This window comes from Ovis aries, chromosome 16, assembly GCF_016772045.2.
Source record: "Ovis aries strain OAR_USU_Benz2616 breed Rambouillet chromosome 16, ARS-UI_Ramb_v3.0, whole genome shotgun sequence".
Classification (NCBI taxonomy): domain Eukaryota; kingdom Metazoa; phylum Chordata; class Mammalia; order Artiodactyla; family Bovidae; genus Ovis; species Ovis aries.
Genome location: NC_056069.1, coordinates 64461212 through 64485741, shown reverse-complemented (window position 1 = coordinate 64485741; position 24530 = coordinate 64461212). Strand labels below are relative to the sequence as shown.

The 24530-nt window shown below is 41.2% G+C and overlaps 1 non-coding gene across 1 annotated transcript; it reads left to right on the top strand.

Moving 5' to 3' along the window:
* Positions 1–14190: 14190 nt before the first annotated feature.
* LOC114118808 (U6 spliceosomal RNA) lies at positions 14191–14295 on the top strand. The gene has a single exon (XR_003591968.1). It is a non-coding gene; the product is annotated as a U6 spliceosomal RNA (small nuclear RNA).
* Positions 14296–24530: the final 10235 nt, after the last annotated feature.

Genomic DNA, 24530 nt, shown 5'->3' with positions numbered 1-24530 from the left:
TATGTGATGTGAATATATAATACACATGACTACTAAAGTATAAAAAGTTGGGCATGGTAAATGGAAACTTACTGTTTCTAGATATCCATATTTTATAAGTAGTACAATATTAATTCTAACTAGACTGTGAGGAATCAAAGATATACACTGTAATCCCCCAAACAATTATACAAAGTATAATGCAAAGATGCCAGCATTAATTTTGTCTTTTTTGAGGAGGAGGAGGAAAAGAGGTCATTCTTCTAAGTATTCAGTGCTATTCCAATGTGACTTCAATTTGCAGTTCCTTGTTTCTTTTATGAGTCTTCCATATTGTGTTTTATATTAAAACCTTTACCCCAAGGTCATCAAGATTTTCTTCTAGAAATGTTATAGTTTAGGCTTTACATTGGGGTACCTGCTCCACAGTTATGGGCTTCCACTGCTTTTCCCCCCCATACGTCTTTGCAATATACTTGGTAGTAACTGTATGTGGATCACAGCATGTATCTTTGATTCTTCAGTCTAATTAGAATTAATATTGCACCATTTATAAAATATAAATATCTAGAAATAGTAAAAAGCTTCTATTTACCATGCCCACATTTTTATACTTTAGTATCATGTGTATTTATATATTCATATCACATAAATTTCAGATGCAGTGCTATAATATTTGATTTTTTTTCCTTTCACTTTTATCTCAGCTAAACTCAGACTCCAAATTCTGGAAAAAGCAAGAGAGTTCCAGAAAACATCTATTTCTGCTTTATTGACTATGCCAAAGCCTTTGACTGTGTGGATCACAATAAACTGTGGAAAATTTTGGAATAGATGGAAATACCAGACCATCTAACCTGCCTCTTGAGAAATCTGTATGCAGGTCAGGAAGCAACAGTTAGAACTGGACATGGAACAACAGACTGGTTCCAAATAGGAAAAGGAGTGTGTCAAGGCTGTATATTGTCACCCTGCTTATTTAACTTCTATGCAGAGTACATCATAAGAAACGTTGGACTGGAAGAAACACAAGCTGGAATCAAGATTGCCAGGAGAAATATCAATAACCTCAGATATGCAGATGACACCACCCTTACTTCAGAAAGTGAAGAGGAGCTAAAAAGCCTCTTGATGAAAGTGAAAGAGTAGAGCGAAAAAGTTGGCTTAAAGCTCAACATTCAGAAGGTGAAGATCATGGCATCCGGTCCCATCACTTCATGGGAAGTAGATGGGGAAACAGTAGAAACAGTGTCAGACTTTATTTTTGGGGGCTCCAAAATCACTGTGGATGGTGACTGCAGCCACGAAATTAAAAGACGCTTACTCCTTGGAAGAAAAGTTATGACCAACCTAGATAATATATTCAAAAGCAGAGACATTACTTTGCAGACTGAGGTCCATCTAGTCAAGGCTATGGTTTTTCCAGTGGTCATGTATGGATGTGAGAGTTGGACTGTGAAGAAGGCTGAGCACTGAAGAATTGATGCTTTTGAACTGTGGTGTTGGAGAAGACTCTTGAGAGTCCCTTGGACTGCAAGGAGATCCAACCTGTCCATTCTGAAGGAGATCAACCCTGGGATTTCTTTGGAAAGAATGATGCTAAAGCTGAAGCTCCAGTACTTTGGCCACCTCATGCAAAGAGTTCACTCGTTGGAAAAGACTCTGATGCTGAGAGGGATTGAGGGCAGGAGGAGAAGGGGACGACTGAGGATGAGATGGCTGAATGGCATCACAGACTCGATGGACGTGAGTCTGAGTGAACTCCGGGAGATGGTGACGAACAGGGAGGCCTGGCGTGCTGCGATTCATGGGGTCGCAAAGAGTTGGACACGACTGAGTGACTGAACTGAACTGAACTGAACTAAAGTTGTCGGAAGCTCACATATGTGAAGTCAGTTAACACTTTCTGGGTTACCTGGAGCCTGTTCTGTAGAAGCATGCTTAAGGGGACAGCCAATAATCTGGACAGATTAGATAGAATTTGTTCCCTTCCTTTGGCTTTATTTTGCATGGAATTTTCTCCATCACATTCCAACTGCTGTGGTCTCTCCTTGATTCACTCTGATTCTGAATCCAGTAAAACTGTTGATATTTACTAGAAATTTGGCCACTCCTTGTGGGAGCAATGAGGGTCTGCCACCAGTCACTGAGCCACAAACTGGGGAAGTTACGCAGCGTCATTGTCTTCTTTCCACACGCACTTTCCTCCTACTTGCTTTGGGTGTTTTTTTAGTTCCTTTGGACTTGTTTTGTTTGTTTATTTGTTTTTCGATTGTTTAATATTATCTGAAGAGGACTTAGTCCAGGATGAGCTACTCTGCTATTATCTGAAGAAGAAATCCTTATGGTGGTTTACTTTTTAGAAAAAAAAAAAAACAAAACAAAACATTTACCACTAAGTGCATTAAAAAGAATTTGCTTCAAGAAAGATCATAAAGGAAGAGCAGATTGATTAATTCCCTACTAACAAAGTAGCATCCGAGTGCAATGATAACCTTGTGAGCAGAATTGACTTTCTGTTTATCTACATGTGCTTCTGAAAAAAACATAATGGTCCTTCCAAGTATGTTCTTTTTTGGAAAATGGATCTACACTCTTTACGACCACATAGAGTGAGGGACTACTGCTGGAAAAAAAAAAAAAAGGCAGTTGTACCAGAAATGAAGGTAAGTATAAATTGAAGAAAAGATAATTTTTAAAAGGAAATAATTTTATTTATTTCAACTTGAAATAAATTTATTTCCTTTTAATTTCTCATTTTGCATAAGCAGTTACATAGAAAATTAATTTAATACATGACTAAAAGTTTGAAACATTCTTAATTGTTTTGTTCTTCACTGATTCCTAAAGTGCTTTATGATATTAAAATTCATGGTTATAAATACTATTACTATGCAGAATACAAAAAGAAGTGTATTTTTTGCACTATCCGGAAATAACACACACTATTTTCAGTCCTCTTCAGGAAGTTTTTGGAAATAAGTCTGTACATTATCATAGTGTTTCTGCATTGATATAATACTAACCATTCTTATATCCTGTGACACATTTAGTCAATGGAATTTGGATGTAACAGCTCTCTGATTTGTCCACATTCTAAAGGAAATCAGTCCTCAATATTCATTGGAAGGACAAACGCTGAAGCTGAAACTCCAATACTTTGGCCACCTGATGTGAAGAACTGACTCATTGAAAAAGACCCTGATGCTGAGAAAAATTGAAGGCAGAAGAAGGGGACGACAGAGGATGAGACGGTTGGATGGCATCACTGAGTGGATGGACATGAGTTTGAGCAAGCTCCGGGAGTTGGTGATGGACAGGGAAGCCTGGCATGCTACAGTCCATGGGGTCGCAAAGAGTCGGACATGACTGAGCAACTGAACTGAATTAATACTTGGAAATATCGTGTGTGTGTGTGTGTGTGTGTGTGTGTGTGTGTGTATAAAGTAAATGGTTTGTATTTTTTACAAAAATGACAAATTCTTTTGACTTTCAAATTATAAAAAAAAAGGAAATACATTTTATCTCAGAGAAATAATGTGTGGCATATTGTAGCTAATAACTATTTACATAAAATAATTTTTATTTAAAAGAATTCATGACATGCAATATTCACTGTGTTGTTTCTGAGGCCTTGTGAAATCTTAACTCAGATAAATCTGTGCTTCTCAACCTGCCAGTTTCTCCCAGGTTTCCAATATACTAAGAACTTCTGAAAATGGGGCTCAGGCATAAATATTTTCTAAAAAATTTTCCCTAATCATGACGTGGATGCAGTATCGATAATCACTGACAAACTTCATGAGGTAGAGGTGTCTATTATGCCTTGGTTATTGTTTTTCCGATAAATATGTATGTATAATAAATATATTTATATATGCATATCAGAAACTTAATGCCAGATAATCCTGGACAAATTCGATATTTGATTTTTTGACAGAACATGTTTAAAAAATGTTTGTGTTGTATTTGAAGACTGTTTGCCATAAATCTAAAGTTTGATCTTAATGTATTTCAATTTGGTATGCTAAAAAAAGTACTGAATTAATGTAACAGTCTTTTTTAAAAAAAATCAATATTGTAAGTTCAGAATTTAACTGAAAATATAAAACCCAAATGATTTCTATATAGTAAATTGAACTGTAAAGGTAACTTGTGTGATTCTGAATACACAGATAAAATGTTTTTAATTCCTCCTTAAAAAAAAAAACAATAAATGTTTTAATATTTAATATAGAATAACTGGGCTTCCCAGGAGGTGCAGTGGTAAAGAATCTGCCTGCCAATGCAGGAAATGCAAGAGGTATGGGTTCAGTCCCTGGGTGGGGAAGATCCCCTGGAGGAGGAAATGCCAGTATTCTTCTTTTTTTTTTTTTTTTTTACCAGGGAAATTCCACAGACAGAGGAGCCTGTTGGATTATAGTCCCTGAGGTCACAAAGAGTCAGATGTGATTGAGCGCAATCCTTATTCCTTCCAACAGAGTAAAGCTAGGATGCCTGGAGACATCATACAAGAGAATAAATACAATCTCATTGTATTCCTCCAATAACTATGAAATAAGTGACATAATCATTGCCGTTTTACATGTAAGGAAATTAAAGTATCAAATAGCAAAGAAACTTCCCCAAGGTTGTAGGACAAGGGTGAGCCAAGGATGAATCCAGACAGCCTGGCTTTTTAAACCCAGCCTTTACTCTTAACACCTAGACTTTTCTACTCACCCAGTAGTGATTTCCAGTGAAAATTAGCTTTCCTGGAACATGCGCTTCAAAGACATCTTCCCTTTCAGTCTCATAACTCCTGAATTGTTTTCTATCACTGGGCTTCTCTTGTGGCTAAGATGGTAAAGAATCTGCCTGCAATGTGGGAGACATGGGTTCTATTCCCCTGGGTCAGGGAAGATCCCCAGGAACTTCTGAATTGTTTTCTATCAGTCACTACCTCTCAAGAAAACCAGAGAAAAGATTTTTTAATTTTTTCCCAAGAGCAGCACTCCTGAATTCACAGTCCCTATTATTTCTATTCATGGTCCCTATTATTCCCATGGACAGAGGAGCCTGGTGGGCTAACAATCCACAGGGTTGCAAGAGTCAGACACAACTGAGTGACTACACCACCACCACCAAGGCAGTGCTCAGTGTAGACTTAAGTACTCCTCACTATGAAGGCAGGACCCTTTGAGCATAATTGAATCCCTGTGAATTAGAAGATTGTGAAATCTGGTCATGGCAGCACATGCTATTCTGATTCTTTTGGTTGTTTCCTCCCCCAGTTTTGAGGACTTCCTTACACATACACACTCCTGAGTATTCTGTGAAACAGACTCTGTGAACATCTCCAGATGAAGACCCTTTGAAGACCTCCAGATTTCCTCCCCTCCACAGTTCTCTTTCCTCTCTGATTCTCAGTCCCATAAATTCTAGCCAGCTGGGTCTTCTGCGGTTATTGGAGGAAGCAGTCAATTGATGTCAACTATATCCAGTTGATTGATGGTGCCAGTGAACTCAAATATGTCCTTCCAGATTTTATGCCTGCTAGGTCATGTATGTCTGTTTCTGATAGAGGGTATTACCAACTATAACAGTTGTTGTTCAGTCATGTCTGACTCTGCAACCCCATGGACTGCAGCACACCAGGCTTCCCTGTCCTTTGCTAATCTCCCAGAACTTGCTCAAACTCATGTCCATTGAGTTGATGATGCCATTCAATCATCTCATCCTCTGTTGTCCCCTTCTCCCCCTGCTTTCACTCTTTCCCAGCATCAGGGTCTTTTTCCAATCAGTCAGCTCTTCACATCAGGTGGCCAAAGTAAGGGAGCTTCAGCTTCAGCTTCAGGATCAGTCCTTCCAGTGAATATTCAGGACTGATTTCCTTTAGGATTGACTGGTTTGATCTCCTTGCAGCCCAAGGGACTCTCAAGCATCTTCTCCAACACCACAGTTCAAAAGCGTCAATTCTTCAGCATAGATTCATTTATTTCTCCTGTATTTCTACCAGATTTTCCTCTTATATTTTGTTGCTCTGTTTCAGATGCATACACATTAAAGACTGCTATATCCTCTTGGAGAACTGACCCTTTATTGTTTTGCAATGTCCCTCTTTATGGTAGCTGTGTTGAAGCTGGTAGCTCTCTGTTAAAGAATCTGCCTCCCATTGCAGGAGATGCAGGTTCAGTCCCTGGGTTGGGAAGATCTCCTGGAGAAGGAAATGGCAACACACTCCAGTAGTGTGGCCTGGAGAATTCCATGGACTGTTATAATCTATGATGTTGCTAAGAGTCGGACACGACTGAGTGACTTTCACTTCACTTTCAGAATTCCCTGGGAAATCCCATGGACAGAGGAAGCTGGCAGAGTACAGTCCATGAGGTTGCAAAAATGTTGGATACAACTTAACAACTAAACAACAAATAACAACAACAAAACAATGGCCCTTCTTTGCCCTTGATACTTTTCTTTTTTTGAAATTTGTTCTGCCTGAAATTAACATTGTCATCTATGCTTTCTTTTGAATAGTACTAGCATCTTTCTCCTTCTTTTTACTTTTAGTCTATATGATTTTATATTTTTAAATTGACTTCGTGTAAATAGCCAAGTTAGATATTATGATCCACTCTGACCATTTGTTTTAATTGGTACAATGTAACATTGATACTTAAAATGGTTATTAATGTAGTTGGATTAATAGCTATTGAAATGTTATTGGCGTAGAACATTGCATAGTTTTCAATATGCAACATAATGATTTGATATATGTATATACTGTGAAATAATTGCCTCAATAAATTTAGTTAACATCCACCACTGCACATAGTTACTAATTATTTTCCTTGTCATGAGAGCTTTTAAGATCTACCCTCTTAGCAAATTTCATATAAACAATACAGAATTGTTGGCCATAGACACCATGCTGTATATTAGGTCCCCAGAACTTATTCATCAGATCAGCGAAAGTTCGTGCTTTTTGGCCACCTTCAAAGATTAATGTTTTCTATTCGTTGCGCTGTTTGTTTGTTCCTACTTTTGCCTCCCATGCTTTATATGTTTTTTGTTTGTTTGTTTTAATTGAGCCTTACATATGATTCTATTTTCTCTCCTTTGTTAGCATAGGTGAAATTTAGGTGAAATTGCTTAGTCGTGTCCGACTCTTTGCGACCCCGTGGACTGTAGCCCACCAGGCTCCTCCATCCATGGAATTTTCCAGGCAAGAGTACTGGAGTGGGGTGCCATTTTCTTTATATTTTTATAGTGCTTGCTGTAGAGTGGGCAATACATATTTGCAACTGATTCAGTTCCACTTTCAAATAGCACCATAGTACGTTATACATGATGCAAGTACTTTATAACAGTAATATATTCCTTATTCCTCCCTCCATCCTTTGTATCATATATTTTACTTACGTATCAAACATATTTGCATGCATAACCCCATGCATTTTGCTATTATTATTTCTAACAAAATATTACCTTTTAGTTGAATTTAAGATAAGAAAAATAAAAGATTTTACTTTACCTTCAGTTCAGCTCAGTTCAATTCAGTCGCTCAGTCGTGTCCGACTCTTTGCGACCCCATGAATTGCAGCGCGCCAGGCCTCCCTGGCCATCACCATCTCCCGGAGTTCATTCAGACTCACGTCCATTGAGTCCCTGATGCCATCCAGCCATCTCATCCTCTGTCGTCCCTTCTCCTCCTGCTCCCAACCCCTCCTAGCATTAGAGTCTTTTCCAACGAGTCAACTCTTCACATGAGGTGGCCAAAGTACTGGAGTTTCAGCCTTAGCATCATTCCTTCCAAAGAATACCCAGGACTGATTTCCTTCCGAATGGACTGGTTGGATCTCCTTGCAGTCCAAGGGACTCTCAAGAGTCTTCTCCAACACCACAGTTCAAAAGCATCAATTCCTTGGTGCTCAGCTTTCTTCACAGTCCAATTCTCACATCCATACATGGCCAGTGGAAAAACCATAGCCTTGACTAGACTTTACCTTACTTTATATTTCCCATAGTCTTCCTTTCTTTGTGTAGATCCTGCTTTCTGACCTGTATCATTTTTCTTCTTCTTGAAGAAACTATAATATTTCTTGCAAGAGAAGTCAACTGGCAACAAATTTTCCCAATTTGTGTTTCTCTGAGATAATCTTTATTTCACTTTCACTTCTGAAAGATACTTTTGCTGGGTATCTCTGCTCTGCTAAGTCACATCAATCTTGTCTGACTCTTTGAGACCCTATGGACCGTAGCCCACCAGGCTCCTCTGTCCTTGGGATTCTCCAGGCAAGAGTACTGGAGTGGGTTACCATGCCCTCCTCCAGGGAAACTTACCAACCCAGGGATCAAGCCCACATCTATTAACTTCTCCTGCACTGGCAGGCAGGTACTTTACCATTAGTGCCACCTGAGTTTCTGGGCGTAGAGTTCTAAATTGGATTTTTTTTTTTCTTGCAACACTTTAAGTATCTCTCTCCATTCTCTTCTTGCTTGTATTGATTCTGAAGAGCTGACATGCATGATTCTTATCTTTCCTCCTCTATAAATAAGATATTTTTCCTCTGACTTCTTTCAAGATTTTATCTTTGATTTTCTGAATTTTGAATAACATATGCCTAGATGTATGTTTTCTGACATTTATCCTGCTTAGTGTTATCTGAGCTTCCTGGATCTGTGGCTTCCAATCTGACAGTAGTGGAGGAAAATTCTCAGTGCTTATTGCTTCCAATATTTCTTCTGTCCTCTCTCTTCTTCTTCTGGGATTCCTGTATACCTACTCTTTACTTTTTGTGTTGTCCCACCATTCCTAGATATTCTGTTCCATAATTTTTTTTTTTGCCTTTTTTTTTCTCTTCTGTTTTCCATTTTGGAATTTTCCAGTGACATATTCTCAAGCTCAGAGATTCTTTCCTCAACCGTGTACAGCATATTAACGAGACTATCAGAGGCATTCTTCCCCTCTGTTACATTGTTTTTGTTCTCTAGCATTTTTCTTTGATTGTTTTTCTTCAAATTTTCATCTCTCTGCTCACATTACTCATATGTCCTTGCATATGGACATACTTTTCCCACTAGAACCCTTATTACATATAGCATAGTTGTTTTAAAATCATAATCTACAATTCCAACATCCCTGCCATAAATGGGTGTGGACCTGATGTTTCCTGTGACTCTTTATATTGTTTATTATCTTTTTGTTCACCTTATCATTTTTCTTGAAAGGTAGGCATCATATACTGTGTAAAAGGAACTGCGGTGAATAGGTCTACAGTAATGCAGTGGTAAAGTGGGGGAAAGGAAGTTCTCAGTCTTTCAATGAGCCTGTACCCCTGGACCGTGAACTTTCCCCAGGGCTTCTCAGTTACTGCACCGCTCTTAGGTGGGACAGGATGGCTAAAGGAGTCTGGATGTGGATATTTCCCTTTCTTCATGTTCAAGACTAGAGGGATCTGGAGAGTTGAGCATTCCCCTTCCCCTAGTGTCACCTGGGCTCAGCTGGTAAAGAATATGCCTGCAATGCAGGAGACTCCAGTTCATTCTTGGGTTGGGAAGATCTGCTGGAGAAGGGATATTTACCCACGCCATTATTCTTGGGCTTCCCTGGTGACTCAGCTGATAAAGAATCTGCCTACAATGCGGGAGACCCGGGCTCAACCTCTGGATTGGGAAGATCCCCTGGAGAAGGGAATGGCTACCCATTTGGATACTCTGGCCTGGAGAACTCCATGGACTGTGTAGTCCATGGGGTCACAAAGAGTCGGACACAACTAAGTGGATTTCACAGGGTTATTAGTCTCTAATAAATGCCAAGTAAGGTAAGCTCTGATAAAAATAAATTTCTCTTGAGGGCAGACTTTGTTAAGTAGGCAGAATGCTCTGATGTATTTCAAGATGCTTACTCTTCTTGTCTCCCTGCTGGAAGGCAAGGAGATTTTTCTCAGATCTCCACTGTCAGAATCTGTTGAGAGTTCTAGAAAGTAAAGCAGAGGCAAGGGGCTTTCTCGATGACCATGTCGCCATGAAGTTTTTAACTCACCTATTTGTCCACACTTAGTCTCCACCAATTGTCAATTACTGTTCATGTTTTCCTACCCTAGCTTTGGTTCCCTGAGAAGTTTCTGCTCAGGAGTTTCGACATTGGTTAGTTGTGGTTCTCTGCACCTGCCATTCTATCTCTCCAACTCTGGAGGCAACAGCTTGCCCTGTGGTCACACTTCTCTAAAGGATTTAAGAAGAGTGGCTGATTTTTCAGATTGTTCTGGTTTTCACTTGTTGTCAAGAAGTAGTGGTGATTCCTGAACTCTTTACCATGGCAGATCAGAAAACAGGATTCTGATTTGCTTTCACTTTTATGCTACTTCAGAGACCACCTGATACAAGCAAAGAGTAAAATTTTAAATATTAACTCAGTTTTAAATATTGTCATTAAAGGGCCATGAGTTGGATGCACAGACTTCTTGGTTGTTTTTATTTATTTACTTTTCTGGTGTGACATAGATGGTTTGAATGAAAAAGTATGCAATTTAGTATTCGTCAGCCCTGTTATTGAACACTGTATTATGATTTTAGCCAACATCATCTATTTCAGAGAGATTTAATACTTTTTGGAGTCTTTGCTCACCTACTATGACTTCTTAGCAGAAGAGGAGGAGGGCATAAAATCTGAATCCTTGGTGAAACTTTGATTTTCTTTAAGAGATGATTTTTCCCCCAAATCAGCCATCAAATTAGTAGTCAAAGATTTTAATAGACAACACAATGTTAACTTTAAGAAAAGGTTTAGAAAAGGAATACATTTCTGATACTAAAGAAACATTCTGTCTTCGTGAAGTGTGCTGCTGTAGAACTTGGTGATCATGAAAAAGGGAGAGCTTCACACACTAGGCCACTGCTCACTGTGGAGTTAATCCAGGTCAAAGCACATCTCCAAAAAGGCAGTTCTCAGCTGTACCATCGCTTTGAAAGATCCTGTCACATTTAACCACAGCCTTATGTGAACTAATGTCTTTTTTTTTTTTAAGTTTTAAAACTTTTAATGTAATATGTAAAAAAATCAGATTAGCAATTTACTTAGAGTCTTTTTAAAGTTTCTGTCATATGTGAGTACATCATTATTGACTAACTTGTAAACCTCTTCGCACTTCAATAGACTTGATGAAAATATATGCCCTCAGCCTCCAACCAGGTCTCATTGCGCTCTTTCCCTTGTTTACTTCTCTCTCTGTCTCTCACAAACACACACATACATATGCAAACAAAAATCCTAAATTCAATTATCAAAATTCATCTTTTCTTGTATCATCTAGTAACTGCTCAGAAGTTGTTAAAGAAAGCTTATGTGGTGATCACTGAGTCATTTGGAGAAAAATTCAAGTTATTTTCTGATTATATCATATCAAATTAATTATCTAGTTTAATTATACTGTGTTACTGTGTAACCAACTAAACATGATAAATGATTTCTATTCAAGCTCTTCAGTTTGATCCTTCACGTAGTGAATAAATATGAAATGATGCTTTAAAGTATTTATGTTTGCATCATCCAAAAAAATAAAGACTTTTTAAAATATGAAAACACTGAGAAATCTAAAATTGAATTGACTTAAAACTTTGTCTAAAATTAACATAGAAGCAGGCTAAATGTCCATTGACAAGAGGAATGGCTAAAGATGTTGTTCATTTATACAACTGAATATTACTTAGCCATGAAAACAAATAACACAATGCCATTTGCCACAACATGGACGGAACTAGAGATTGTCATACTGAGGGAAGCAAGTCAGACAGAGAAGGAGAAATGTCATATGACATCCCTTATGTGTGGAATTTGAAAAGAAATTATTGAAATGAACTTACAAAACAGAAACTCACAGAGAATGGATTTACAGTTGGTGAGAGGAGGGCATAGTTAGAAAGTTTGGGAAGGACAAGTACACACTGCTATATTTAAGATGGATAATGAACAAGGACCTACAGTATAGCACATGGAACTCTGCTCACTGTTCTGGGACAGCCTGGATGTTACGGGGCTTGGGGGAGAATGGATGCGTGTATGTATACGGCTGAGTCCCTCCGCTGTTCACCTGAAACTATCATGAAGTGAAGTTGCTCAGTCGTGTCCGACTCTTTGCGACCCCATGGACTGTAGCCTACTACGCTCCTCCGTCCATAGGATTTTCCAGGCGAGAGTACTGGAGTGGGTTGCCATTTCCTTCTCCATAGGATCTTCCTGACCCCGGGATCGAACCCAGGTCTCTCTCACTGTAGGCAGACGCTTTACCGTCTGAGCCACCAGGGAAGTCACTATCATGGCATTGTTAATTGGCTGTACCCCAATACAAAATTAAAAGTTCAAAGTAAATAAATAAAATTAAGAGTAAAAAGTAGTTATTAGATCACTTCTCAGTCAAAATATAAAAATTTCAGGGTAAAAATTTCTTTTATTATTAAAACTGCAAAATTTTATACTCCACAACATTATTTCACTAAAACATACAAAACATAAAATTCTCATCCTGCTTTTGCAGCTCTTTCATGAATGACTACAAAATATATAAATACAGTTTAATATTCAAAAGAAAAATTGAAGAGTTTCTTTACATATATCAACACTTTTATTAAGATCAGTCTGCATTTAGTTTTATTTTCATTTTGATTGAAGATATAATGTCTTACTAAAAATAGAACTTAAGAATATACTATGAATTAACAATTGGTAAACTAAAATCGCTTTGTAGTTAAAAAGGTTCTGTGGAAAATCATGTACTATTGTACCAAATGTTTCTTTGGATCCCCAATACGTACTTTTTCAGGATTTATCATTTATGCATGTTTGGATGCTTAGTCACTAAGTCCTGTCCCACTCTTTGAGACCCAGTGGACAGTAGCCTGCCAGGCTCCTCTGTCCATGGGATTTCCCAGGCAAGAATACTGGAGTGGGTTGCCCTGTTCTCCTCCAGGGGATCTTCCCTAACCAGGGACAGAACCTGCATCTCCTCTGTCTCCTGCTTTGCAGCTGGGTTCTTTACCAATCCAGAAAATTCATCCTGAGTTATTTTCCCCCACTGATTAATTACAGAACTAATTGTTCACACAATTGGAATGTTTCCTATTTATGTATGTTTTTTCCTGAGGATAGTTTGAAGTTATTTACACTTCAGTGATTAATTTAAATAGTTTGTATCACAAAAATATCAGCTTCAAACAAGACACAGAGAGTAGCAACTTCACTTGCTGACTGACATGGGTTTGATTGATCCATGCAGGATGTGCTTCCGTAAAGGCTTTAGGGAAGTTCACACTAACACACACAACATACTAAGATAAAACACGATTAAAACTCAGTTGGATCTGGTGAGCCGCCTGTTCTTTCACTCCTGTGTCCCTATCCTACCTTCCTCCAAAGGTCATACAGTGTTGCTCAAACACCTTAATTCTTTGCAAGAAAAAAATGGACCCATCAAAGAGAGTCAAATTTTATTGAGACACATGGCATTGAATGTTCTAGAATGTCACCTGTGGGAATTCTGACCATTCATGGATCTGCAATTTGGACAGTTTTGCTTCTCGCAGATGTATTTTATGTGACCACCTGACCATTCTTAATTATACCTCTTTGCAGACTCTTTCTTTGCTTTTTAAAAAGGGGAGATGTTGACTTCCTAATCACAAGTTCACACAGAAGAAATAAGAGCTGGAATTTATAACACTAGCCTTGCAGGAGCTTAGAATATGCTGACGAAAATGCTGAAACACTGCTGTGGGACTAGCACACGCCGGCCATCCAAGATAAATAGCTTTAAGCACCTGGAGCGATGAGGGAGAAAGCACGGCCTCTAGCCAGGCCACCATCACATTCACCTTCTCAGGGACCCAGCTCATCTAAGGCCTAGTCGAAAGGCCATTTATGCCTACAAATGACCTCTTGATTTGACCTATTTGGTAACATTAAAATTTCAACTGATAAAATTATATTCATTGAGGTTTACCAAAGTCTCCATTAGTTTAGCAAATTTCCTTGCCAGTGCAGGAGACATAAGGGATGCAGTTTCAGTCCCTGAGTTGGGAAGATCCCCTAGAGGAGGGCATAGCAATAATAATAATAGTGGGCATAGAGTTAGAACCAGTAAATGGATTTTTCCCATGGTAATTACAGGTCCTGACATTTACCTGGAAGGGAAAAATTTAGAGGAAAACATAGGCAGTCAAAAACATTGGCTTAGAGTGCTTGCTTCAGAAGCATGTACACTGAAGCTGAAAAGATACAAAGAATTAGCGTTTCCTCTGAGGGAAGATGACATGCAAATTCCAGAAGTGTTCCACATTTTATGGGGAGGGAGGTGGGAGGGGGGTTCATGTTTGGGAATGCATGTAAGAATTAAAGTTTTTAAAATTTAAAAAATAAAAAACTAAAAAAAAAAAAAAACAAACAAACATTGGCTTAGATGCACAAGGAGGACAGAAAGATGCCTAGATATACAATATGATCTAAAATCCCTCCTTTTCGGAAACAAGGAAGAAATTACTTGTTTTGTACAGAATGCCCTCCAAGAGCTAGCAGCAGGCCCTGGCTGAAATCAGAAATGGAAGCAAGTGCTGAATCAATGCCTTTTCTATACCACAGAGACCTCTCTCTGTAGACTCTTCTTTCAGATCCCCTGGAGAAGGAAATGGCAACCCACTCCAGTACTCTTGCCTGGAGAACTCCATGGACAGAGCGCCCCGGTGGACTATACAGTCCATGGGGTTGCAAGGAGTCGGACACGACGGAGCGACTAACTTCAAATATTTACATAATGACGATTGAGAGATGTATCAGAACTTCCCTTTAGAAGCCAAAGATTTCCTTTTGCCCCCAAAGAAATAAAATTCTATTTCTTGGGTACCTGGAAGCAGCAGTCTGGAGGAAAAGAGTGAATATGTGTAAGGCCTTCCAGAGGTTGGATTATTGAGATAAGCTTGGGGTGGAATGAAAATGTATCTCTTACCCCAGAAGCACAAATGACAAATCTTTTACATTTCACCATTTCCAAGGTATGGTCATTTTTGCTTCCCTGACTGTTGCTAAGGTGCTATTTGGTTCCTATGAAAGTGAAAGTGATAGTCACTCATTTGTGACCCCATGGACTATAGCCTGCCAGGCTCCTCTGTCTATGCGACTCTCCAGGCAAGAATACTGGAGCGGGTAGACATTTCCTTCTCCAAGGGAGCTTCCCGATCCAAGGATCGAACCCAGGTCTCCTATGTTGCTGGTGGATTCTTTACCATCTGAGTAACCAGGGAACTCCATCTGGCCCTATGCACCTTTCTCCGCAGCTCAATTTGGCTCGTTCCCTTCTGTTTGGTTGGCTTTGTTTATCCCTATTGTTTCCCAACACCAAGGTCAGATCTCACTTCCCCCAAGACACCTTGCTGCCCCCCCCCTGGCGCAGGCTGGGGGTTCTATATGAGAGCCTGCTCAAACACTGTTGTAGTGGCTGCTAGTGATTATCACACTCCGTCTCCATCGTTCTGTACTGCTGAGCAGTGAACTCCTAGAGCACAGGGTCTGAGTTTTCCATCTCTGTCTCCCTGGCAGAGAACCTGAGGCATGGTGGATGTTCAGAGAAGACTTTAATCGATGAAACTCTGGCCCTTTCTATTTCTGACACCATCAGAGTCTGTGCTGGGTTCCATACAAGCCCTTTATTATCCCCTCATGAAGGAGTCTTAGAATGCAAGCGACAGAGGCTAGGTTCCAAAGATAACACTCCATCTACTTTGATGCAAAATAAACAGTGGGACATCATTAAGCCACTCTAAGACACTTACTCCTTGGAAGAAAAGTTATGACCAACCTAGATAGCATATTCAAAAGCAGAGACATTACTTTGCCAACTAAGGTCTGTCTAGTCAAGGCTATGGTTTTTCCAGTGGTCATGTATGGATGTGCGAGTTGGACTGTGAAGAAAGCTGAGCACTGAAGAATTGATGCTTTTGAACTGTGGTGTTGGAGAAGACTCTTGAGAGTCCCTTGGACTGCAAGGAGATCCAACCTGTCCATTCTGAAGGAGATCAACCCTGGGATTTCTTTGGAAGGAATGATGCTAAAGCTGAAACTCCAGTCCTTTGGCCACCTCATGCGAAGAGTTGACTCGTTGGAAAAGACTCTGATGCTGGGAGGGATTGGGGGCAGGAGAAGAAGGGGATGACCGAGGATGAGATGACTGGATGGCATCAGGGACTCAATGGATGTGAGTCTGAGTGAACTCCGGGAGATGGTGATGGACAGGGAGGCCTGGCGTGCCGCAATTCACGGGGTCGCAGATTCGGACACGACTGAGCGACTGAACTGAACTGAACTGAACTAGTAATAAATGGCTTGTGAAACACCTCATGTGAGATTACAATTTATAGATGTCTTACCAATCTGATTAACCAGCACCCATGGATCAGGAAAAAGAAAGTTCTGTGTAATAGACATGTCCCCAAAACACACGAAGACACAAATATAACCTTGGTCATGGGTGTGCGTACTCACTCAATCATGCCTGACTCTTTGCGATCCCATGGACTGCAGCCCGCCAGTTTCCTCCGTCCATGGAAATTCCCAGGCAAGAATACTGGAGCAGGTTACCATTTCTTCCTCCAGAGGATCTTCCTGACCTAGATATCTTGTGTCTCCTTCATTAGCAGGTGGATTCTTTACCACTGTGTCCCGTGGGAAGTCCTGGCTCATGTGAATTATGAAATTATGAGAGCTCCATCTGTATCATTGACAGCAGATGCTTCCCCAAATTACCCATGTTAAACCCAAAGATATGAGGTGAGAGAAGCAACTCTCAAGAAACCAAAGTTAAATGGTACTTTACAATAATACAAGAGTATCTCCCTATAGCAAATTTATAGAGACTCCCCTCCAAGGTGTGCTAACACAGACGGGTAAGGTATAGTAAATTTAGGAACTACCTACTGCTTCTGTTAAATCCACATAGACTTATTTGTTAGCCAAGCCCACCCTATTTTCCTGCTTGGGATTAACAACAACAACAAAAAAAACACCTAGCTGTTTCAGTCAGTTCAGTTCAGTTCAGTTGCTCAGTCATGTCTGACTCTTTGCAACCCCATGGACGGCAACACGCCAGGCCTCCCTGTCCATCACCAACTCCCGGAGTTTACTCAAACTCATGTCCATCAAGTCATCGATGCCATCCAACCGTCTCATCCTCTATCATCCCCTTCTCCTCCTGTCTTCAATCTTTCCCAGCATCAGGGTCTTTTCCAGTGAATCAGTCCTTCACATCAGGTGGCTTTAGCATCAGTACTTCCAATGAATATTCAGGACTGATTTCCTTTAGGATGGACTGGTTGGATCTCCTTGCAGTCCAAGGGACTCTCAAGAGTCTTCTCCAACACCACAGTTCAAAAGCATCAATTCTTTGGCACTCAGCTTTCTTTGTAATTCAACTTTCACATCCATACATGACTACTGGAAAAACCACAGCTTTGACTGGACGGACCTTTGTTGGTAAAGATTTCATGGCTGCAGTCACCATCTGCAGTAATTTTAATACTATAAACCCAGATTACAGTCCTGATTCACAGAGCTACAGTAGGAGTTGAGTTAAACTGGTTGAGGGAATAACATCAAGAGAAATTTGACAAGATGAGTTCTGAGCTGAAATGAAGGGTTATGCCTTTGTTCCATGGTTATTAAGGTGAAAAGTATACAAAATGGATTAGAGGATCAAATGTGCTTGTGTTGTTGGACCGGACTCTTTTCATGTCTCATTTTGGCATTAAATGCTATAATTCTAAGATGAGAGTCTCAAAACAGCCTTTTTCCTCAGGTGCCACTGAGGACACCTATGAACACTCATGTGGAGGGAGCCACCCTGTGTGCCCTGTCTCCTGGCAGTTGGGTACATACAGAGCACAAGTCAGGAGTCATCACCCCCTCTAAGAAGGAGCAGAGATGCCAGTGCAGGGTCTCAGAATCAAACAGAAGATGAAGAGATCAAAAATCAGAAGCAACGAGAGATGAGGGTTTTAAATCAAAGTGCTCTGCACTGTTCAGAATCTTTAAACATCCACGTTCTCCATGCAGGTCAATGCTGATGGCACGTCCTTAGTAATTCAGTCTTGTAAAACTCCTATTTGATGCTCAGTTTTGTTGTGGAACATTTGCATTAAACTCTGTGAGGCTGTGGATTCTGCATCAGGAGCTGAGTGGAGAACATAATGGCCAGGGTCCCACCATGCCCCCATATCGCACTTGGGCGTGAACAGATCTCTGCATTGAGTTTGGTCCAGCGATGATGAGAAAGAGTGAGGACCTCAACCCAGAGAGTCCACCAAAGTGAAATATCTGCCAGGATTCCCAGGGGTGTTTGAAACAGAAGCTAGCATGAGAGAAATGGACCTTGACCAGGGGTGAAGGATGATTAAAAGCGTCAGGTGTGACAGTCAGGGCGCAGGTTTGCCTAAACGTGGGCAATGCTACTGTCTCCTTAAAGTCCCTGAGCAACAACTGTCAACCTTTTAAGGTGTAAGGAGTCACTTTGGCATGAAGGCAACTTCCTTAGGCAACAAAGTGCAGTAATTTTTCTGAGATATCAAAGCCTCCCTTTCACTACTTTCTGGATGAGATGAATCATAAGAACATTTCTTTTCTACACTGATGTCCCCCATGGACCCCATCCAAGTCCAATACCAGCTTTCCATGAATGTGAGTTACTGGTGCATGGACAAGAATGATGAGAATTCGGTGGACCTGTACATCCAATGTCTTAGTCTTTGTTGAGAAAACCATCAACATCACATAAAAGGCATCCAGTTAAACACATGTGGGGTGTAGCATAAGGAAAGGTTCTACATGTGGCAGAAAATGAGCCAGCTCTCTTGGGAAAATAGAGCCCATCAGTAAAATGGGTTTTATTTCTACTCTGAAATTACTGGCTAAAATCAGAAAGCAGACATGAAAGAGAAAATGGGAGAGATGAGAGAATTCCACTATATTTACATTTTTAATTCATGTACAATTATTTTTGTAGGCTGTCAGATTTTTTTTCCGTTAGAATATGGAATCAGTCCAATGTTTTTATTTAATAATAGATATGTTATGGGACCATGCAGAGATATCACGCATGTATTAAGGACTTTGTACTTTTTATCCTACAAGCACTGAGAAAAACCACTGGAAGTTTTTATTAAGGGCAAGGCATGATTAAATTTACTTCAGAATCTAAAAGAACATTCCCCTTAGAGTACACAAAATGGATTAGAGGATCAAGTGTGCTTGTGTTGTTGGATTGGACTATTTCCATGTTTCTTTTTGGCATTAAATGCTATGATTCTAATATGAGAGTCTCAAAAACAGCCTTTTTCCCTTGTATATGAGTTGCATGAACTTGATCAAAAGTAGCATTCCGTAGAAACTCTTCAAGAAATGGTATTACACTTTCCAAAGAGGCAAAGAACAGCTCTAAATTTATAAGAGAAGACAACACAACTTGCAAGAGGCCAACAACAAATTCAAACAGAGTATTCAACAAATTCTGCACCAAACAGAGCATCTGTGTTCTGTTTTTAATGCCTTTCAGAATGTCGAGATTTCAAAGAAGTCTATATGACAGCTACAAAGATCACACTGTGTTATAGGTCACTCTAGAAATTGTACTAGATAGATAGATAGATAGATAGATAGATCAATCAGTTGCCAAAACTAGTCATCTTAATATAGGCCATTTACTAAAAATTCACTTACTACATTTTAGTATAGGCCATTTACTAAAAGGATGGGAGTTGTGTGGATGAACTCAGCTGGTTCTTTCACTGAGCCAAACTCAAGGCAATTCTGTGAATCCTTAGATGTATATTTCCCTTTGTCAATCAATTATGAAGTTCTGGATATCTATTGCAGAGTAACAACTAACTGGATTAAAACAATTGGTCGCTATCTCTCACAGTTCTGGACATTGATGAGTCATCTGAGCGTCTGCATCTTAGGGTGACCATTCATTAAGGGAGGTCAGGGCTGAGTCTGGAGATGTCTGAAGTCTTCTTCACTACATGCCTAGCATTGGTCTTGGATGCAAAATGGGTGGAAAAGTTGGGGGTAAACCAAGCATCTCTTTCCATTTGTTAAACAGTCTTGGAATCCTTGCATGTACAGTAGTTTCAAGGGTTCGCGCATCATGCATGGCACCTGAATTACACCAGAGCAGGTGATGTGAGGAAACACACAGAAGTTTCACAGTGTCATTTAGGTTTCCTGTAACTGAGACTCAGGAAGCAGCACCACTAACACTGCATTCTCTTGGTCACACAGGGTCAGCTGGAACTAGTGCGAGAGAAGGCTACCCAAGGGGGACAAACACCAGCAGGCATGGTTCATCAAGGCCATCTGGTAAACTAGTTTGTTGTTCCGTCACTAGGTTGTGTTTGACTCATTGCAACCCGTGAACTGCAGCACGCCAGGCTTCCCTGTCCTTCACTCTCTCTCAGAGTTTACTCAAACTCATGCCCATTGAGTTAGTGATGCCATCCAACCATCTCATCCTCTGTTGCCCCCATCTCCTCCTGTCTTCACTCTTCCCCAGCATCAGGGTCTTTTCCAGTGAGTTGGCTCTTCACATCAGGTGGCAGAATTATTGGTGCTTCCGTTTCAGCATCAGTCCTTCCAATGAATATTCAGGGTTGATTTCCTGTAGGATTGACTGGTTTGATTGCCTTTCATCTACTGGAGGCTAGTGGAGCAAAGAAGATGTGATGATTAAGGGAGTACAGTTTTTCAGCCCAGTTCTTTTGAATGAAAAGGATGCATGCTACACAGCAGATCAGTGCTGTAATATCTTATTGAGCAGATTCCACATAGGAAGCCAGTTTCACTCAAGAGGAAACTCATTTATTACCATTTAATATTTCTTAATATTTTGGGAGGAAACAGAGAGTAAGATAGGTACTGAGCATTGCTATTTCTTGCTCTCACAAAAGGATTAAATAACGGAAATATCTCTTGGAGTCCATAGGTTAAGTTTACTTGATAAAAGTGTCAGGAATGGCTATTTACTGCCAGGAAATGAGGGACCAGCCCAGTGATTAGAATCCCTCAGACTCTTGAATAGTCCCAGCAATCAAGGAAGCTGGTAACTGATTTATCTGTAAACCAGAAATGTCACTTGCCTCTATCATCGATCAGGAGGGTGTTGTGTCAAGATGCTGTAATGTGTGCTGCCTGGTACAAATAATCTGCAATGAATGGATCTGTTTCTCCTCATTTTCTTCATCCTTTAGAGGTTAATGGACACGAGAATCACTCCAGAAACCCCCAAAACCCCAGGGCTTTTGTGTTACATTCTGTAGCTATCTAAATCCTCATGATTACAAAAGTTGAATCTCAATTTTTAAAAAAAATTCCAAAAATACTTTAAAAGTACCATCCTGTTTAATTTGTTGTTCAGCTGCTCAGTCATGCCCGACTCTGTGCGACACCATGGACTGCAACACACCAGGTTTCCCTGTCCTTCACCCTCTCCCGGAGTTGCTCAAACTCATGTCCATTGAGTTGGTGATGCCGTCCCACCATCTCATCCTCTGTCGTCCCCTTCTCCTCTTGCCTTCAATCTTTCCCAGCATCAGGGTCTTTTCCAATGAGTCACCTCTTCACATCAGGTGGCCAAATTATTGGAGTTCCAGCTTCAGCATCAGTCCTTCCAATGACTATTCAGGGTTGATTTCCTTTGGGAATCACTGGTTTGATCTCCTTGCTGTCCAAAGGAATCTCAAGAGTCTTCTCCAGCACCACAGTTCAAAAGCATCAATTCTTCAATGTTCAGCCTTTCTTATGATTCAACTGACCATCCATACATAGACACTGGAAAAATCATAGCTTTGACTAGGTGGACTTCTGTCAGCAAAGTGACATCTCTGCTTTTTAATATGCTGTCTAGGTTTGTCATAGCTTTTTTTCCAAGGAGCAAGCATCTTTTAATTTTGTGGATTTTAGAGCCCAAGAAAGACCTCGAGACAAATCAGTTTGTCTTCAGCAGGACAGGAGCATGGACGCTGCTGACTAATACAAAGCAACCCCACACGAGAGTTTAAGCCAGGAAAGAAAAATACCCAATGTGATTGGAATCTGTGGAAGGAGAATCTCTGTGAGCACCAGGAGTGATTCCAAACTCTGGAGAAGAGCCAGCAAAGCCTGGTGCCCCCAAACAAGGAGGACTTAAATGCTCGGGGATTGGGGGTGGTCTCAGCCATGGAGAGACCCACCCAGCTCCAACCTCGCCAGTGAAGTCTGTGTCTGTGGAGGAGAGCAACTTTGCCACCCACTGGAACACTGGAGACCCAGGAAGACACAGCAACAAGCACCAGGACAAGACAGATGCTGCTCACACACAGAAGGTACAATCATGTGAGGACGGCTGGTCTATGGATGGGTTTTCAGGGGATGGGACTCAACGTGGATTTGCAGATGCAAAGTCGTCAGGCTACAGCATGTGCCCTGTATTTAAGCTTTTCTTCTTTTCCCACTTCTAGAAGTCTGGAGTGAGTGATGTTTGTAAACTGACTGCGTATTGGAGCAGTTTAACAGACAGGCGTGAATATTCGAGGCGAGCAGCTCATCTCCACCTGGGGGACAGGAGAGCGGCCAGAGGCAGGGCAGGGTGGCAGTGGGGCTCATTGCTCAGTACGCGCAGAGTCCTCTTGTGTTGGGTGAGGGGGCTCTGCGTCACCTCCAGGGGAGGGTGTGTGGGGTCCTAATGCCTTTGGAGTCCAGTCACTCTCATGCCTCACCCAGGGGCCCCAAACGTGTTAGTAAAATGGTAGTGAGAATGCACATTCAGACACAACCCCAACTCTTGGGGCACAGAAGCCTCAGGAACAAATGTAAGCCTGGCTTTGAGTTGACTGAGTCAACACAAGGACCGTTCACAGCAGCCGTGCGAGGCTCTTAGGGAACACATTCAGCACTGTTCCTGGTTGGTTCACAATCCAGGTGCTTTTTCTCCTTATTTCACTTTTAGTAAGTCTCCCCAGATTCCCAGGGTTGACAGAAGAATGCAGTGGCAGGAAAGCCCTGCCCTGGGGGCTTTAGGACTTGTTTCTATAACCTTGTAGTTTTACAGCCGTGTTGCCAACTCTGTCCATTTGGAGTTCATCCTCCTTAAGACAAAGCACAGGCTTTGGACCAGCAGATCTCTGACCTTCCGTGGCATTTACATGAGACCATGAATGACCATAAAGCATGAGCAGATTAGTGTTGACCCCATTCTTTCACCATTCACTTATTCCACGTATGTCGTCAAAGCCTGATCCATGCCTGAAAGTCATGGTAACAGAGGTGATACCGTGCAGCCCGGGTCCTCAAGCAGCCCCACAGTCAGGAAGGAACAGAAGCACAGTATCTTTGATTACATTCATTGATATATTAAAGGTAATTAATGCTTAAGGTTTATTAGAAAAAAGGAAGACCTCTGACTGATGCTCACAGTCAGACATCATTTGGGTCCACGGCTGTCAGAGAGCCCACACCCACAAGGCACCTGTGATTCAGGAGGAGAATCCCCAGGCATCCCTCACGGCAGCTTGTGGGAGGTCAGTGAAATAAGAGCTCCTCAGATGAGCAGGACAGATTAAAGTCCTACCACCTGCTTTGGCACGCTTCTGAGGGCTCATTAAACCCTGAGACAATGATAGGACTCAACTCAGAAAAGAAGGTGTCTAAATGATACCCCAAACCTGAGACTGTAATAAAAACATGAAAAATGCTGTGGACAAGATGCGATTTGCCCCCAGCCACAGTCGTGACCGATAACACATTTCATTATCTCAGAACTGCCTGAGCTACGCAGATGAGAACAAGTGAGGTTCTGAGGGTTGAATCTTCTCAAAATTTCCCCGCTGGTGATGGCATTCTTAAATTTCTTTTAGTTGGAAATGCTGTCCTATTTGTTGAAAAAAAGGATGCCAACCCCACATGGCCTTCGATCAGTTGCTGATTTTACATGGGATACACCGCAGCAGGGTGTGTTATCGTAACGCCCATCAACAATTCCAACAGAAAAGCTTCTCATGAAGCCAACTCCCTCGAGGCAGCCACTTGAACATTTGTATCCACCTCTTAACCCTCATGGCTTTTGCCCTGTGTTGCTTTTGCTTGACCTCCAGAGTTAAAGTTGCCCTCTGCTGTTTTTTTTCTTTATTTTCCATTAGTTCTGCTGTGTGAGCTCAGGGTGACTGTCACTTGAATCCCTGGGCAAAGGTCTAGAGAGAGACCCCACTTCACAGAGAAGGGCAACACTAAGCAGTTATCAGACCACGGGGGAGAGGACTCGGATGTCAAGGACAACCAGAAGTGCTCCTGTCAGGTCAGAGCTGAGAACCACAGACCAGTGAACTAGGAGGAGCAGGGGGCTGGCTCTGCAGTCCCTGCCACACAGGGACCCGTGAAGGGAAAGGCAAGGCTGAGGGGAGGCTGGGGACCTGCCCTGACCGCCCCGAGGGGGGAGCACGGGGTCCTGATGGCAGGGCGCCTCATTCCTGAAGACCCCGGCCTCCCAGGCCCTGTGCCTGTCTTT